The sequence below is a fragment of the Ascaphus truei genome, chromosome 14 (genome assembly GCF_040206685.1).
Source record: "Ascaphus truei isolate aAscTru1 chromosome 14, aAscTru1.hap1, whole genome shotgun sequence".
NCBI classification, from domain to species: Eukaryota; Metazoa; Chordata; class Amphibia; order Anura; family Ascaphidae; genus Ascaphus; species Ascaphus truei.
In genome coordinates, this window is record NC_134496.1 from 17,141,274 (window position 1) to 17,158,617 (window position 17,344).

Here is a 17,344-nt window from a genome sequence, read left to right on the forward strand (position 1 = left end):
CTGGGAATGAAACAGGAGAGGCCTTTAACCACACAACAACTGGTCATAGACGTCAGGTACAATGCTACCTTTCCACAGTATCTGACAATAAAACGTGCATATTTCTATGTATGTGTATCTCTCTTGATACCAACAGTTCCCTATAAGAGAAGAATAACAACACCCAGATCCATATCTACCACAGAGGCCTGTGTCGTAAGAACAACTTCTTATAACTTTCTAAATTGTATTTTGTGGGGTTTCAATTTGGGGAAAAAGCTGTTTCTCTGTTGTTGGGGGGTGGGTCTCTTTCTCTCATTCTCCCAATAGTTTTCTGCAAGAACCAAGTTTATCAGATCCTCACCCACCACAGGGCCCAGTATTGTAAGAAACCCTTAATCCGTCTCAGTATGATTATATTTGGAAACTGATATCAGGAGAGAAACACTGGAAATTGATCTTATTGGAAACATTGTTTTGGGGAGAATTTGGGATCAGGAGAGAGCTTTTTTTTGTCTATGGTTGTGGTTCACAGATGTACACAATGAGCGTCCAGAGCTGTTTGCTTTTTACTTTCTATTTAAAGTAATGCGGGGAGGGGATGTGCCATGGTCTCCTAGTCTCTTTTTAGATACAACGAGAACTCTGGGAATGAAACAGGAGAGGCCTTTAACCACACAACAACTGGTAAGAGAATTCAGGTACAATGCTACCTTATCACAGTATCTGCCAATAAAATTTGCATATTTCTATGTATGTGTATCTCTCTTGATACCAACAGTTCCCTATAAGAGAAGAATAACAACACCAGATCCATATCTACCACAGAGGCCTGTGTCGTAAGAACAACTTCTTATAACTTTCTAAATTGTATTTTGTGTAGTTTCAATTTGGGGAAAAGCTGTTTCTCTGTTGTTGGGGGGGTCTCTTTCTCTCATTCTCCCAATAGCTTTCTGCAAGAACCAAGTTTATCAGATCCTCACCCACCACAGGGCCCAGAATTGTAAGAAACCCTTAATCCCTCTCAATATGATTATATTTGGAAACTGATATCAGGAGAGAAACACTGCAGAATGTGTTTATTGGAAACATTGTTTTGGGGAGAATTTGGGATCAGGAGAGAGCTTTTTTTGTCCATGATTCTGGTTCACAGATGTACACAAGGAGCATCCAGAGCTGTTTACTGGAAAGGTGGGTCGTTTGCTTTTTACTTTCTTTTTAAAGTAATGCGGGGAGGGGATGTGCCATGGTCTTCTAGTCTCTTTTTAGATACAACGAGAACTCTGGGAATGAAACAGGAGAGGCCTTTAACCACACAACAACTGTTCATAGACGTCAGGTACAATGCTACCTTTCCACAGTATCTGCCAATAAAACGTGCATATTTCTATGTATGTGTATCTCTCTTGATACCAACAGTTCCCTATAAGAGAAGAATAACAACACCAGATCCATATCTACCACAGAGGCCTGTGTCGTAAGAACAACTTCTTATAACTTTCTAAATTGTATTTTGTGGGGTTTCAATTTGGGGAAAAAGCTGTTTCTCTTTTGTTGGGGGGTCTCTTTCTCTCATTCTCCCAATAGCTTTCTGCAAGAACCAAGTTTATCAAATCCTCACCCACCACAGGGCCCAGTATTGTAAGAAACCCTTAATCCCTCTCAGTATGAATATATTTGGAAACTGATATCAGGAGAGAAACACTGCAGAATGTGTTTATTGGAAACATTGTTTTGGGGAGAATTTGGGATCAGGAGAGAGCTTTTTTTGTCCATGATTCTGGTTCACAGATGTACACAAGGAGCATCCAGAGCTGTTTACTGGAAAGGTGGGTCGTTTGCTTTTTACTTTCTTTTTAAAGTAATGCGGGGAGGGGATGTGCCATGGTCTTCTAGTCTCTTTTTAGATACAACGAGAACTCTGGGAATGAAACAGGAGAGGCCTTTAACCACACAACAACTGGTCATAGACGTCAGGTACAATGCTACCTATACACAGTATCTGCCAATAAAACGTGCATATTTCTATGTATGTGTATCTCTCTTGATACCAACAGTTCCCTATAAGAGAAGAATAACAACACCAGATCCATATCTACCACAGAGGCCTGTGTCGTAAGAACAACTTCTTATAACTTTCTAAATTGTATTTTGTGGAGTTTCAATTTGGGGAAAAAGCTGTTTCTCTGTTGTTGGGGGGGGGGGGGGGTCTCTTTCTCTCATTCTCCCAATAGTTTTCTGCAAGAACCAAGTTTATCAAATCCTCACCCACCACAGGGCCCAGTATTGTAAGAAACCCTTAATCCCTCTCAGTATGAATATATTTGGAAACTGATATCAGGAGAGAAACACTGCAGAATGTGTTTATTGGAAACATTGTTTTGGGGAGAATTTGGGATCAGGAGAGAGCCTATTTTGGTCATGATTCTGGTTCACAGATGTACACAAGGAGCATTCAGAGCTGTTTACTGGAAAGGTGGGTCGTTTGCTTTTTACTTTCTATTTAAAGTAATGCGGGGAGGGGATGTGCCATGGTCTTCTAGTCTCTTTTTAGATACAACGAGAACTCTGGAAATGAAACAGGAGAGGCCTTTAACCACACAACAACTGGTCAGAGACTTCAGGTACAAAGCTACCTTTCCACAGTATCTGCCAATAAAACGTGCATATTTCTATGTATGTGTATCTCTCTTGATACCAACAGTTCCCTATAAGAGAAGAATAACAACACCAGATCCATATCTACCACAGAGGCCTGTGTCGTAAGAACAACTTCTTATAACTTTCTAAATTGTATTTTGTGGAGTTTCAATTTGGGGAAAAAGCTGTTTCTCTATTGTTGGGGGGTGGGTCTCTTTCTCTCATTCTCCCAATAGTTTTCTGCTAGAACCAAGTTTATCAGATCCTCACCCACCACAGGGCCCAGTATTGTAAGAAACCCTTAATCCGTCTCAGTATGATTATATTTGGAAACTGATATCAGGAGAGAAACACTGGAAATTGATCTTATTGGAAACATTGTTTTGGGGAGAATTTGGGATCAGGAGAGCTTTTTTTGTCCATGGTTGTGGTTCACAGATGTACACAAGGAGCATCCAGAGCTGTTTACTGGAAAGGTGGGTCGTTTGCTTTTTACTTTCTATTTAAAGTAACGCGGGGAGGGGATGTGCCATGGTCTTCTAGTCTCTTTTTAGATACGAGTACTCTGGGAATGAAACAGGAGAGGCCTTTAACCACACAACAACTGGTCATAGACGTCAGGTACAATGCTACCTTTCCACAGTATCTGCCAATAAAACGTGCATATTTCTATGTATGTGTATCTCTCTTGATACCAACAGTTCCCTATAAGAGAAGAATAACAACACCAGATCCATATCTACCACAGAGGCCTGTATCGTAAGAACAACTTCTTATAACTTTCTAAATTGTATTTTGTGGGGTTTCAATTTGGGGAAAAAGCTGTTTCTCTTTTGTTGGGGGGTCTCTTTCTCTCATTCTCCCAATAGCTTTCTGCAAGAACCAAGTTTATCAAATCCTCACCCACCACAGGGCCCAGTATTGTAAGAAACCCTTAATCCCTCTCAGTATGAATATATTTGGAAACTGATATCAGGAGAGAAACACTGCAGAATGTGTTTATTGGAAACATTGTTTTGGGGAGAATTTGGGATCAGGAGAGAGCCTATTTTGGTCATGATTCTGGTTCACAGATGTACACAAGGAGCATCCAGAGCTGTTTACTGGAAAGGTGGGTCGTTTGCTTTTTACTTTCTTTTTAAAGTAATGCGGGGAGGGGATGTGCCATGGTCTTCTAGTCTCTTTTTAGATACAACGAGAACTCTGGGAATGAAACAGGAGAGGCCTTTAACCACACAACAACTGTTCATAGACGTCAGGTACAATGCTACCTTTCCACAGTATCTGCCAATAAAACGTGCATATTTCTATGTATGTGTATCTCTCTTGATACCAACAGTTCCCTATAAGAGAAGAATAACAACACCAGATCCATATCTACCACAGAGGCCTGTGTCGTAAGAACAACTTCTTATAACTTTCTAAATTGTATTTTGTGGGGTTTCAATTTGGGGAAAAAGCTGTTTCTCTTTTGTTGGGGGGTCTCTTTCTCTCATTCTCCCAATAGCTTTCTGCAAGAACCAAGTTTATCAAATCCTCACCCACCACAGGGCCCAGTATTGTAAGAAACCCTTAATCCCTCTCAGTATGAATATATTTGGAAACTGATATCAGGAGAGAAACACTGCAGAATGTGTTTATTGGAAACATTGTTTTGGGGAGAATTTGGGATCAGGAGAGAGCTTTTTTTGTCCATGATTCTGGTTCACAGATGTACACAAGGAGCATCCAGAGCTGTTTACTGGAAAGGTGGGTCGTTTGCTTTTTACTTTCTTTTTAAAGTAATGCGGGGAGGGGATGTGCCATGGTCTTCTAGTCTCTTTTTAGATACAACGAGAACTCTGGGAATGAAACAGGAGAGGCCTTTAACCACACAACAACTGGTCATAGACGTCAGGTACAATGCTACCTATACACAGTATCTGCCAATAAAACGTGCATATTTCTATGTATGTGTATCTCTCTTGATACCAACAGTTCCCTATAAGAGAAGAATAACAACACCAGATCCATATCTACCACAGAGGCCTGTGTCGTAAGAACAACTTCTTATAACTTTCTAAATTGTATTTTGTGGAGTTTCAATTTGGGGAAAAAGCTGTTTCTCTGTTGTTGGGGGGGGGGGGTCTCTTTCTCTCATTCTCCCAATAGTTTTCTGCAAGAACCAAGTTTATCAAATCCTCACCCACCACAGGGCCCAGTATTGTAAGAAACCCTTAATCCGTCTCAGTATGATTATATTTGGAAACTGATATCAGGAGAGAAACACTGGAAATTGATCTTATTGGAAACATTGTTTTGGGGAGAATTTGGGATCAGGAGAGCTTTTTTTGTCCATGGTTGTGGTTCACAGATGTACACAAGGAGCATCCAGAGCTGTTTACTGGAAAGGTGGGTCGTTTGCTTTTTACTTTCTATTTAAAGTAACGCGGGGAGGGGATGTGCCATGGTCTTCTAGTCTCTTTTTAGATACGAGTACTCTGGGAATGAAACAGGAGAGGCCTTTAACCACACAACAACTGGTCATAGACGTCAGGTACAATGCTACCTTTCCACAGTATCTGCCAATAAAACGTGCATATTTCTATGTATGTGTATCTCTCTTGATACCAACAGTTCCCTATAAGAGAAGAATAACAACACCAGATCCATATCTACCACAGAGGCCTGTATCGTAAGAACAACTTCTTATAACTTTCTAAATTGTATTTTGTGGGGTTTCAATTTGGGGAAAAAGCTGTTTCTCTTTTGTTGGGGGGTCTCTTTCTCTCATTCTCCCAATAGCTTTCTGCAAGAACCAAGTTTATCAAATCCTCACCCACCACAGGGCCCAGTATTGTAAGAAACCCTTAATCCCTCTCAGTATGAATATATTTGGAAACTGATATCAGGAGAGAAACACTGCAGAATGTGTTTATTGGAAACATTGTTTTGGGGAGAATTTGGGATCAGGAGAGAGCCTATTTTGGTCATGATTCTGGTTCACAGATGTACACAAGGAGCATTCAGAGCTGTTTACTGGAAAGGTGGGTCGTTTGCTTTTTACTTTCTTTTTAAAGTAATGCGGGGAGGGGATGTGCCATGGTCTTCTAGTCTCTTTTTAGATACAACGAGAACTCTGGAAATGAAACAGGAGAGGCCTTTAACCACACAACAACTGGTCAGAGACTTCAGGTACAAAGCTACCTTTCCACAGTATCTGCCAATAAAACGTGCATATTTCTATGTATGTGTATCTCTCTTGATACCAACAGTTCCCTATAAGAGAAGAATAACAACACCAGATCCATATCTACCACAGAGGCCTGTGTCGTAAGAACAACTTCTTATAACTTTCTAAATTGTATTTTGTGGAGTTTCAATTTGGGGAAAAAGCTGTTTCTCTATTGTTGGGGGGTGGGTCTCTTTCTCTCATATATCTATGTATGTGTATCTCTCTTGATACCAACAGTTCCCTATAAGAGAAGAATAACAACACCAGATCCATATCTACCACAGAGGCCTGTATCGTAAGAACAACTTCTTATAACTTTCTAAATTGTATTTTGTGGGGTTTCAATTTGGGGAAAAAGCTGTTTCTCTTTTGTTGGGGGGTCTCTTTCTCTCATTCTCCCAATAGCTTTCTGCAAGAACCAAGTTTATCAAATCCTCACCCACCACAGGGCCCAGTATTGTAAGAAACCCTTAATCCCTCTCAGTATGAATATATTTGGAAACTGATATCAGGAGAGAAACACTGCAGAATGTGTTTATTGGAAACATTGTTTTGGGGAGAATTTGGGATCAGGAGAGAGCCTATTTTGGTCATGATTCTGGTTCACAGATGTACACAAGGAGCATCCAGAGCTGTTTACTGGAAAGTTGGGTCGTTTGCTTTTTACTTTCTATTTAACGTAATGCGGGGAGGGGATGTGCCATGGTCTTCTAGTCTCTTTTTAGATACAACGAGAACTCTGGGAATGAAACAGGAGAGGCCTTTAACCACACAACAACTGGTCAGAGGCTTCAGGTACAATGCTACCTTTCCACAGTATCTGCCAATAAAATGTGCATATTTCTATGTATGTGTATCTCTCACTTGATACCAACAGTTCCCTATAAGAGAAGAATAACAACACCAGATCCATATCTACCACAGAGGCCTGTGTCGTAAGAACAACTTCTTATAACTTTCTAAATTGTATTTTGTGGAGTTTCAATTTGGGGAAAAAGCTGTTTCTCTGTTGTTGGGGGGGTCTCTTTCTCTCATTCTCCCAATAGCTTTCTGCAAGAACCAAGTTTATCAGATCCTCACCCACCACAGGGCCCAGTATTGTAAGAAACCCTTAATCCCTCTCAGTATGATTATATTTGGAAACTGATATCAGGAGAGAAACACTGGAAATTGATCTTATTGGAAACATTGTTTTGGGGAGAATTTGGGATCAGGAGAGCTTTTTTTTTGTCCATGGTTGTGGTTCACAGATGTACACAAGGAGCATCCAGAGCTGTTTACTGGAAAGGTGGGTCGTTTGCTTTTTACTTTCTATTTAAAGTAATGCGGGGAGGGGATGTGCCATGGTATTCTAGTCTCTTTTTAGATACGAGAGCTCTGGGAATGAAACAGGAGGTTCCTTTAACCACACAACAACTGGTCAGAGACTTCAGGTACAATGCTACCTTTCACAGTATCTGCCAATAAAACGTGCATATTTCTATGTATGTGTATCTCTCTTGATACCAACAGTTCCCTATAAGAGAAGAATAACAACACCAGATCCATATCTACCACAGAGGCCTCTGTCGTAAGATCAACTTCTTACAACTTTCTAAATTGTATTTTGTGTAGTTTCAATTTGGGGAAAGAGCTGTTTCTCTGTTGTTGAGGGGGGGGGGGGGGTCTCTTTCTCTCATTCTCCCAATAGCTTTCTGCAAGAACCAAGTTTATCAGATCCTCACCCACCACAGGGCCCAGAATTGTAAGAAACCCTTAATCCCTCTCAATATGATTATATTTGGAAACTGATATCAGGAGAGAAACACTGCAGAATGTGTTTTTTGGAAACATTGTTTTGGGGAGAATTTGGGATCAGGAGAGAGCTTTTTTTGTCCGTGATTCTGGTTCACAGATGTACACAAGGAGCATCCAGAGCTGTTTACTGGAAAGGTGGGTCGTTTGCTTTTTACTTTCTATTTAAAGTAATGCGGGGAGGGGATGTGCCATGGTCTTCTAGTCTCTTTTTAGATATGAGAACTCTGGAAATGAAACAGGAGAGGCCTTTAACCACACAACAACTGGTCAGAGACTTCAGGTACAATGCTACCTTTCCACAGTATCTGCCAATAAAACGTGCATATTTGTATGTATGTGTATCTCTCACTTGATACCAACAGTTCCCTATAAGAGAAGAATAACAACACCAGATCCATATCTACCACATAGGCCTGTGTAGTAAGAACAACTTCTTATAACTTTCTAAATTGTATTTTGTGGGGTTTCAATTTGGGGGAAAAGCTGTTTCTCTGTTGTTGGGGGGTGGGTCTCTTTCTCTCATTCTCCCAATAGTTTTCTGCAAGAACCAAGTTTATCAAATCCTCACCCACCACAGGGCCCAGTATTGTAAGAAACCCTTAATCCCTCTCAGTATGATTATATTTGGAAACTGATATCAGGAGAGAAACACTGGAAATTGATCTTATTGGAAACATTGTTTTGGGGAGAATTTGGGATCAGGAGAGCTTTTTTTTGTTCATGGTTGTGGGTCACAGATGTACACAAGGAGCATCCAGAGCTGTTTACTGGAAAGGTGGGTCGTTTGCTTTTTACTTTCTATTTAAAGTAACGCGGGGAGGGGATGTGCCATGGTCTTCTAGTCTCTTTTTAGATACGAGAACTCTGGAAATGAAACAGGAGAGGCCTTTAACCACACAACAACTGGTCAGAGACTTCAGGTACAATGCTACCTTTCCACAGTATCTGCCAATAAAACGTGCATATTTCTATGTATGTTGTATCTCTCTTGATACCAACAGTTCCCTATAAGAGAAGAATAACAACACCAGATCCATATCTACCACAGAGGCCTGTGTCGTAAGAACAACTTCTTATAACTTTCTAAATTGTATTTTGTGGAGTTTCAATTTGGGGGAAAAGCTGTTTCTCTGTTGTTGCGGAGGGGGTGGGTCTCTTTCTCTCATTCTCCCAATAGCTTTCTGCAAGAACCACGTTTATCAGATTCTCACCCACCACAGGGCCCAGTATTGTAAGAAACACTTTTTTGGGAGGAGACCGTGGTCTTCAGGGAATAAATGGAGAACTACACAATACATGTTGAATTTTGGAGGGCTACAGAACACTTGCTGAGAGACTATAAATTTCTTAAATACAAATAATTACAACTTTCGACTCACATACCAATGTAACTCAACGAAGATGGACTTTTTGGAAATAACCCTAATAAAAAATGAAGGAAGGAAGATTGGAAACAGTAATATTCAGGAAGACAACAGCTACAAATAGTTTATTGATGGCCGATAGCAATATTGCTGTTGGACAATTCCTCCGATTAAGAAGAAACTGCTCTACCACTAAAGAATATAAAACACAAGCAATAGAAATTATGAATAGATTTTATGAACAAGGCCACAGCAAGACAACTGTGAAAAAAGTCAGATCGCCATCCCCTCGCCAAACCAAGGCACCAACTACTAGTAATAAACAGCCCAATGGAGTCATCAGATAAATCAATTAAGATTCATTGGGACTTACAATAGTCAATGGAATACTCTTCGCCACAGGGATGCTACCCCAGCGGGAGATGTTAAGCTTGTAGCAGTCTTAAACCACAAACGAATTTACCAATACCATAGATCATACAACGTATGAAATTAAAGATTTCATCAATTGCTTGACAACGGGGGTAATTTATTTTATAGACTGTTCATGTGGGAAAAAATATGTGGGCAAAACCCACAGACCACTCAAAATAAGATTTTTAGAACACCTTGGATAAGTCCGGAAGAACTATGATACCCCCGCTACGAGATATGTACACAAGAACTTCTATATTTTGTGGAGTTTCAATTTGGGGAAAAAGCTGTTTCTCTGTTGTTGGGGGGTGGGTCTCTTTCTCTCATTCTCCCAATAGTTTTCTGCAAGAACCAAGTTTATCAGATCCTCACCCACCACAGGGCCCAGTATTGTAAGAAACCCTTAATCCCTCTCAGTATGAATATATTTGGAAACTGATATCAGGAGAGAAACACTGGAAATTGATCTTATTGGAAACATTGTTTTGGGGAGAATTTGAGATCAGGAGAGAGCCTTTGTTGTCCATGATTCTGGTCGCAGATGTACACAAGGAGCATCCAGAGCTGTTTACTGGAAAGGTGGGTCGTTTGCTTTCTTTTTTAGGTAATGCAGGGAGGGGATGTTCCAAGGTCTTCTAGTCTCTTGTTCACATGCGCAGTGGCGGCCGAGCTCGGCGCTTAGGAGACAGAGGCACGTGCACTCACACACAGGTGCACCAGAGACAGACACATACGAGCACATGGACACACACGCAGAGACAGTTATAACAATACAAGTGCAAATAGCTAAAACAGGTGTGTGCCGAGCATGCGTATTCTATGTCAAACTACTTTGCGTTTGGCCATTGACATTGTGTTTTGAATTTCAATGAATAAATTAAAAATATCACCATCATAAATACAATATCTTTGACATAACAGTGACCAACGACAAAGAAGGCTCACTTAAAATGCTGGAGCTCAGCGCACATGTTTTTTTTTTTTTTTTTCTTCAATTAAGAGCTCTGAAAGTGTGGAATAAAACTGTATTTCATGGATTGGCAGAATAATATCAGTCAAGATGAATTGTCTCCCTAAATTGCTTTTATCTATTTCATAGCCTTCCAATTAATATTCCAACCCAAATTATAAATGATATATAAAGCAAAATGTAGACGTTTATACATTTCGTTTAAAATCAAAAATAAAAAGAAGTGCACTTAGTGCATTACGGACAGGTGGTGGGTTGGGTCGTCCGTCACTGAACAAATATTATTCTGCATAACAATTAAGTAATTTACCAGCTTGGCATAGACCCACACAGGCAGTAAATTGGATGGAGATAGAAGCAAATGAGATCCCGGTACAGAACAGACACATTACTGTGGGTCCCCAATAAGAATAGACCTAAAGGAGGTGAATAACAACCCGATTATTAAATTCACACTAATTATCTGGGATAATTGGGAGAGGAAAAAAATGAATTAAAAGGACAACCCTCACTTATGACCCTGTTATGGAGGAATGAGGAATTCCCTACAGCAGGGGTGCGCAAACTTTTTTTTTGCTGCGCCCCTCCTGCGTTCTGTGCCCTTACCTCACGCAAGGTCATGTGGCATCACATCACGTGACCCACAGCGTCATTTGACATGTCACGTCACATGACCCTGCAGCATCATTTGACGCCCTGTTGCCATGGACACAAGTGACGCCGGCAGAGTCAAGGTAAGTTTTAGAGTTGCAGAGGCCTCACGCGATCCCCCGGCATTTAATTTAAATGCCCCGGGAAGAGTACGGGACCTCTGCAACCGCCCACACTGCCCCTGAGAAATCCAGCGCCCCCCACTTTGCGCACCGCTGCCCTACATGATGTATACCAGGAAGGAACAATATTTGCATTATAAGAGGTTTAAATAGGATTAAAGATGCTATGTTTCTGGGAACAATATACACATTCGAAGAAATACAATATCCCATCTTCAGAATATTTCAGATACATACAAATCGGGCATTTTATATTTAAAAAAAAAATTCTGCAATGGAATACAAATCAGAAGGAGTTGATTTCATATATATATTCTACTCTGAGTTCCCTAGGCAAAAAAAGGAAAAAACACTCATATGACTCAATGGAAAAAAGATATTGGAAAATAGATTTCTAAAGATGATTGGGCAGAGATATGGGAGGCGGCGGTGAGCTCATCTGTCTGCACTATAATTATAGACAATAGCTATACGATTATGATGATATTTAACACCAGATAGATTAGCGCATATCTAAAAAAGGAGCAAGTGCTCTGTGCCGGAGATATTGTGGTTATAGGAGGTACATTCTATCATATATTCTGGACATGTTCAAAGGCTGTTCCTTTTTTGAGGAAAATTAAGAGAGCTGAAAAAAAGAGAAAAAGATCCTCCTTGAATGCACTCGGATTGGCCAGTGATAGATGATAATGAGTGTATTTAAAAACCTTTTAATCACAAGAGAAGGTTTAAAATAGGATTGTATAGAGGGGCATGGTATATATAATCCAGGGCCAGCCCTTAGTAGGCAAACCAAACAAAATCGTCCTCACTTGAGAGGAGATATAAGTATGACAACACCTTAATGTGGAACTGTGTCGCTCAGACAATCCCCATTACTATAATACCAGAATCGACGGCCCATAAGCCGTATGGAAATCCTTTTATCAATAATTCAATGAACCTAAAATGGTATAGGTCATTGAAACTAAGTCTGGAAGGGTGATTATCTTACACCGAATGGACAGATGGTATATATCTGGATGATGTCCCTAGTCCACTTAAGCGGTGTGTACAACAAATAAACAAAACATGGTGAAAACAATAACAACGCAACAAAGATGATCATCATAAAAATGGAAACTCAACCACCATATGCATGTAGTAGTGGGATGCGTAGCTGAATAGTGTGTAAGCTCTGTAAAGGGCAAGCACAAAGTGTGCTATCGGAAACGCCCTGAGGCACGGTTCGAAGACCGTATCCAGTTATAGCCTCATGTATGTAATGGTGGAATGCGTAGCTGAATAGTGTGTGAGCTCTGCAGAGGGCAAGCACAAAGTGTGCTAACGGAGAACGCCCTGAGGCACGGTTCAAAAGACCGTATCCAGTTATAGCCTCTGTGTACTGATGGTGTTTAATGCAGAGATCGAAATCACAGGTAGCCTCTCTAGAGTCCGGTAATAAACGCTGATCAGACCTAATAATTATAAGTTACTGATAGGTACACGGGGTAAGGAACAGCCTGACTCATAAGTCATATTGAGTCTCCCTCTAAGCAAGTAAATATAGATTGCTAGGGCTGATCATGGTCAGTGACCAGTACCCCTGATTACACCCCCCTCCCTTATGTGCATATAATATGCTGGTGACCTGAATGGTAGCTATGGTAAAAATGGGAACATAGCAAACATAATGATGCACAGTATAATATCAGGACATAAAAGTATCTTAGGTCCTAATAGGGGTGCTACTTAGCTCATGGGTGCATATAGAAGCCATTACACCATCGTAGGTAGAAGGGAACGGCTACAGGATACCATGGGAGGGGTGTTCCGGTCTCGAGGCAGCAGCTACAGCCGCGGAGGCGCCATCTTGGATGCGGTGACGTCACCACGCTCGTAGTCACCTGACGCACGTTTCGCGCGGGATCATCAATAGTGCTCTAAATGACTATGGATAATGAAAATAACAATGTCAATACAGATATTCTTGATAGAAGATGTCTTGATGCAGGCTAATAATGTACAGGTGAGTATTGGGTATATAGGTGAGCGCTGTGTAAAGGACATATATATTGAAGTCCTAGAGGTGTTGTGAATGAAGAGTGTTAAGCTCCATCACATCACTCCTAATGAGGACAATGTCACACACGCTTGAACCACCCTAGTGTATACCTCCAAAATAGAATAAAGGATAAACTCACATGAAAAAAGCCTGGTTTCTTCTTGTTGGTGGCGTGCATCCGGAAAAGTGGTAGATAGGTGGGTATTCTGCTGGAGGCATTTGTCATTAAGGTGTTGTCATACTTATATCTCCTCTCAAGTGAGGACGATTTTGTTTGGTTTGCCTACTAGGGGCTGGCCCTGGATTATATATACCATGCCCCTCTATACAATCCTATTTTAAACCTTCTCTTGTGATTAAAAGGTTTTTAAATACACTCATTATCATCTATCACTGGCCAATCCGAGTGCATTCAAGGAGGATCTTTTTCTCTTTTTTTCAGCTATATATATTTTTCCTCTTTTGCACCGGCATTTTGCCTGACATACTACTTATCACTCACTTACCTGCTGATGCGGGAGCATCCCCTACCCCTCCATTTTTTCCCCCTTCCCATCCTTGGATTATCTCGAAAATTAAGAGAGCTCACCAGCGTGCTTGGTGTAGTTCCAATAGATCCTGTTTATAATGATTTTGGGGAAACCTGTGCCAAATGTGTAATGCAATAAACATTAATTGCACATCTTTTAACAGCAGCTTCAATGGAAACAGATAGACACCATCCTATCAAGTCTTTCAAGAAAAAGTGCGACGTGTTCTAGAAATGGAAAAACTTACGGCATTTATGAACAATACTATGGAGAAATTCGAAAAATCTGGAATCCATTGTTGACTGCCTTTCCAGAAGATATAGCGACAATACAAGATATACAAATGTAACCAAATTTCAAGATATTAAAAATAAAAAAATTGTTTCAAAGCTACACCCCATAATATACCAAAGAATCAGGAAAACTACTGAGGCTATTTATTGCCACTAGTGTCTCTTGCCTCCCCCATGTTTCTGTTTTGTTTTTTATTAGTATTGTTAAAGTAATTATTACTCGTTTTTACTTTGAATTTTTCTTCGTTTGTAGTGTATTGTTGATGTGGTTATGTTGGTTTTGATGTTCCCCTCCCATCCTTTCTTTTTATTCTGTATCCATCCCCTACCGTGACTATATTTGAAAAACAAATAAAAACGGTTTGAAACAAAAAATCTTACTCTTTCTATACGTCCCTGCCCTTTGGCAGATGGTAAAATAGACACTAATGCATCATATGCTAGTTATGCTTCGATCTCAGTTGAAATAGTTACTTAATTTATTCGACTTATTCCTTTTTTCTGTGCATGAAATAGTGGATACAGATGGATAGTGTTGTATTCAAACTAACGTGTAGGATTCTGATACTCTTGTAACATAGCAATAGGAGCTTGTTAGGTGTCCAGTATGTTTTACAATTCTTGTTCAGCTAGTCTTAAATGATCGGAGGGTGGCAACCTCCTACCTAATTGAAGCTTACCCCCTCCCACATTTAAATGGTTAAAAGCTCACTCCATAGCATCTCCCACTCTCAGGGGAACTTGCCTGCTTGCAGTATGGTTGTGACAAATCTATTACAGAGTGCTTTTCCTGGTAATGTACAGGTTAATTAAAGCTTCAATCAGACTTAGAACTATGCAACTAATTTTGACAGATTTATTATAAATCATTCTTCCTGGTAATGCACAGGTTATTAAGAATTTATATTAGCGTTAGGGACCCCTGAAGAATGTGGTCTGCCGTGGAGTGGCTCAGGGGCTTACAACAATTTTGGCCAAAAATGTTAACCTAAAAGACCATTTTATTTAATAGATATTTATACATATATATTTAGGCACTGTACCGTGTATGAGTTTCACTGGATGGGCACTGAGCTCTGTCTGTGTTTTATGTTCTGTCTCTGGTTTTGTGTGTGTGTGTGTGTGTGTGTCACAAATTAGTGATAAGTGAAAAGAATGCAGCTCAAAACCCTTTAGTGGATGATCTGTGATTTCCACTTCTTGTTGCAGCACGTCTTGGGAGCGCAGATTTCAATACGTAACAAATGAAAAAGCATACATAGTGCAAATAAAGTTGATTCAAACAATGTGGTGTGGTTATATCTATTGAATGGAGACTCACGTGGTGTCACACATAATCAATCATGTCAGAGATCAGTGGCAAAAGCTTGACTGAATGGTAGATGGACCCCACAACTGGATAGTTGGTGAAATGTGAACAGCATACGCAGCAACTTCAGCAATCAGGGTTATAGAAAGGAAAGAGAGGCTTCCATAGTGTAACACAATATAATACCTTTATACACCCAATAAAATTAACACTTAGTGTCATAAAGCAAATGGGCCCATAAAAAAACAGGTGATATCACCAGCTCGTCTCCTCCGTCTCGGATACCACGCTCTGGACCGCAGGGGCCGTCAGATCGACTGGCACACCTATGGAACGGCCTGAACGGGGAACCTCTGTTGCCTCTGCGTCATACACTCTCAAGGTCTCTTGGCATCCGTCAATGGGATCCGTGTAGCTCTTGTGGTGGACTCAATGGGGAACACAGCTCTTCTCGCGGGGAGGCAACCGGTATACTTCCGGGTACTGGCTGATGACATCACTCACAGCGACTACGCGTTTCACTAAACAGTGTAGTTTCATCAGGAGTCATGACTATGTTATGCTAACCTCTCTTATATACCTGATACAGCATGATCTAATTGGCCAAAAGTTTAATCAGACTAGGTACACACCCCACCCATAGTCTATCAAAAGGGGGAAGGAGAAAGGAAGTGTTACAGGGGGAGGACTCATATAATATATGTACATACGCGTAATCAAATTTTGCAGTAGATTTCGGGGGAAGAATAAAGACAGAAAACATGCATTAGTGAAATAAAAAAAATATATATACATTTCACAATTTTTTTTGCAAAAACGGAATAATATCTATTTTGGCATTTAGACCTGCTGGAATCATGGTTTTAACCCTATGAATCCAGAAGGTTTCTCTTTTGCCTAAAGCAAGGGACCTGTTTCCTCCTCTCCAATGGGGAAGTACATGTTCTAATACCCTGTACATTGGGATCGGAATTATGGTAAGATTTCAAAATGTTTGGGAACACTATGAGTCTGTATTTTGCGTCTAATGCTACTCATGTGTTCCATAATTCTCACCTTTAATGGTCGAGTGGTTTTACCAATGTATTGCTTTTTGCATGGGCATTCTAACATATATATTACATGATCCGTTTTGAAATTTATGAAATTTGTCATTTTAAAGTTCTCACCTGTGGAACAAGAGGAAAAGGTCAGTTGACTTTGTGACCCTAATATACAGACTTTACAGTTTCCACATGTATAAAATCCTTTTGGACTTTTTAACCAATTAGAGTCTTTTGCTTTATCTAAAACTTTAAAAGTACTTGGAGCTATTGAACTTTTTAAATTGTTGGCTTTTCTAAAGATAACTTTTGCTCTGTCTGAAATATCATTTGCTAGCACTGGGTCATTTTTGAGTACATGCCAATGTTTATTTAATATTTTAGTGATTTTACTAGCTTCACTATTATATTGTGTAATAAATGTGGTTTGGAAATTCTTTGATGTATCATTTTGTATTGATTTCTTAGGATATATTAGATCTTGTCTATTAAGCTTATCTGTTCTTTCAATTGCTTTTTCAATAACTAATGGGTCATAGGATTTTTCTTTGAATTTATTGATCAAGATTTCAGATTGATTTTTATAAATTTCTTTATCTGTACAATTTCTTCTAATGCGTCTTAACTGACCAAAAGGGATATTTGATACCCATTTAGGGTGATGGCAGCTCTTTTTGTGTATATAATTATTTCCATCTACTTTTTGAAGAAATTTTTGTCTTCATAGTCCCCTGGTCGATATAAATTTCAAGATCAAGAAATTCAATATTTTTCCTATCATATTTAGTAGTAAACTTTAAATTCCTATCATTCTTATTTATATATATGATGAAATCTTGTAATTCTTTTTCACCCCCATTCCCATATAAAAAAAAGAACGTCAATATATCTTTTATAGAGGACCAGGTTTGCCCCAAAGTCATGCGCCGACCAAATAAAGTCATCCTCCCAGATGCCCATAAAGAGGTTCGCAT

General features: G+C 39.8%; 1 long non-coding RNA gene across 1 annotated transcript; it reads left to right on the plus strand.

Moving 5' to 3' along the window:
* Nucleotides 1-4,377: 4,377 nt before the first annotated feature.
* LOC142465690 (uncharacterized) lies at nucleotides 4,378-14,393 on the plus strand. The gene is made up of 2 exons (XR_012787947.1): nucleotides 4,378-9,987; nucleotides 13,889-14,393. It is a non-coding gene; the product is annotated as an uncharacterized LOC142465690 (long non-coding RNA).
* Nucleotides 14,394-17,344: the final 2,951 nt, after the last annotated feature.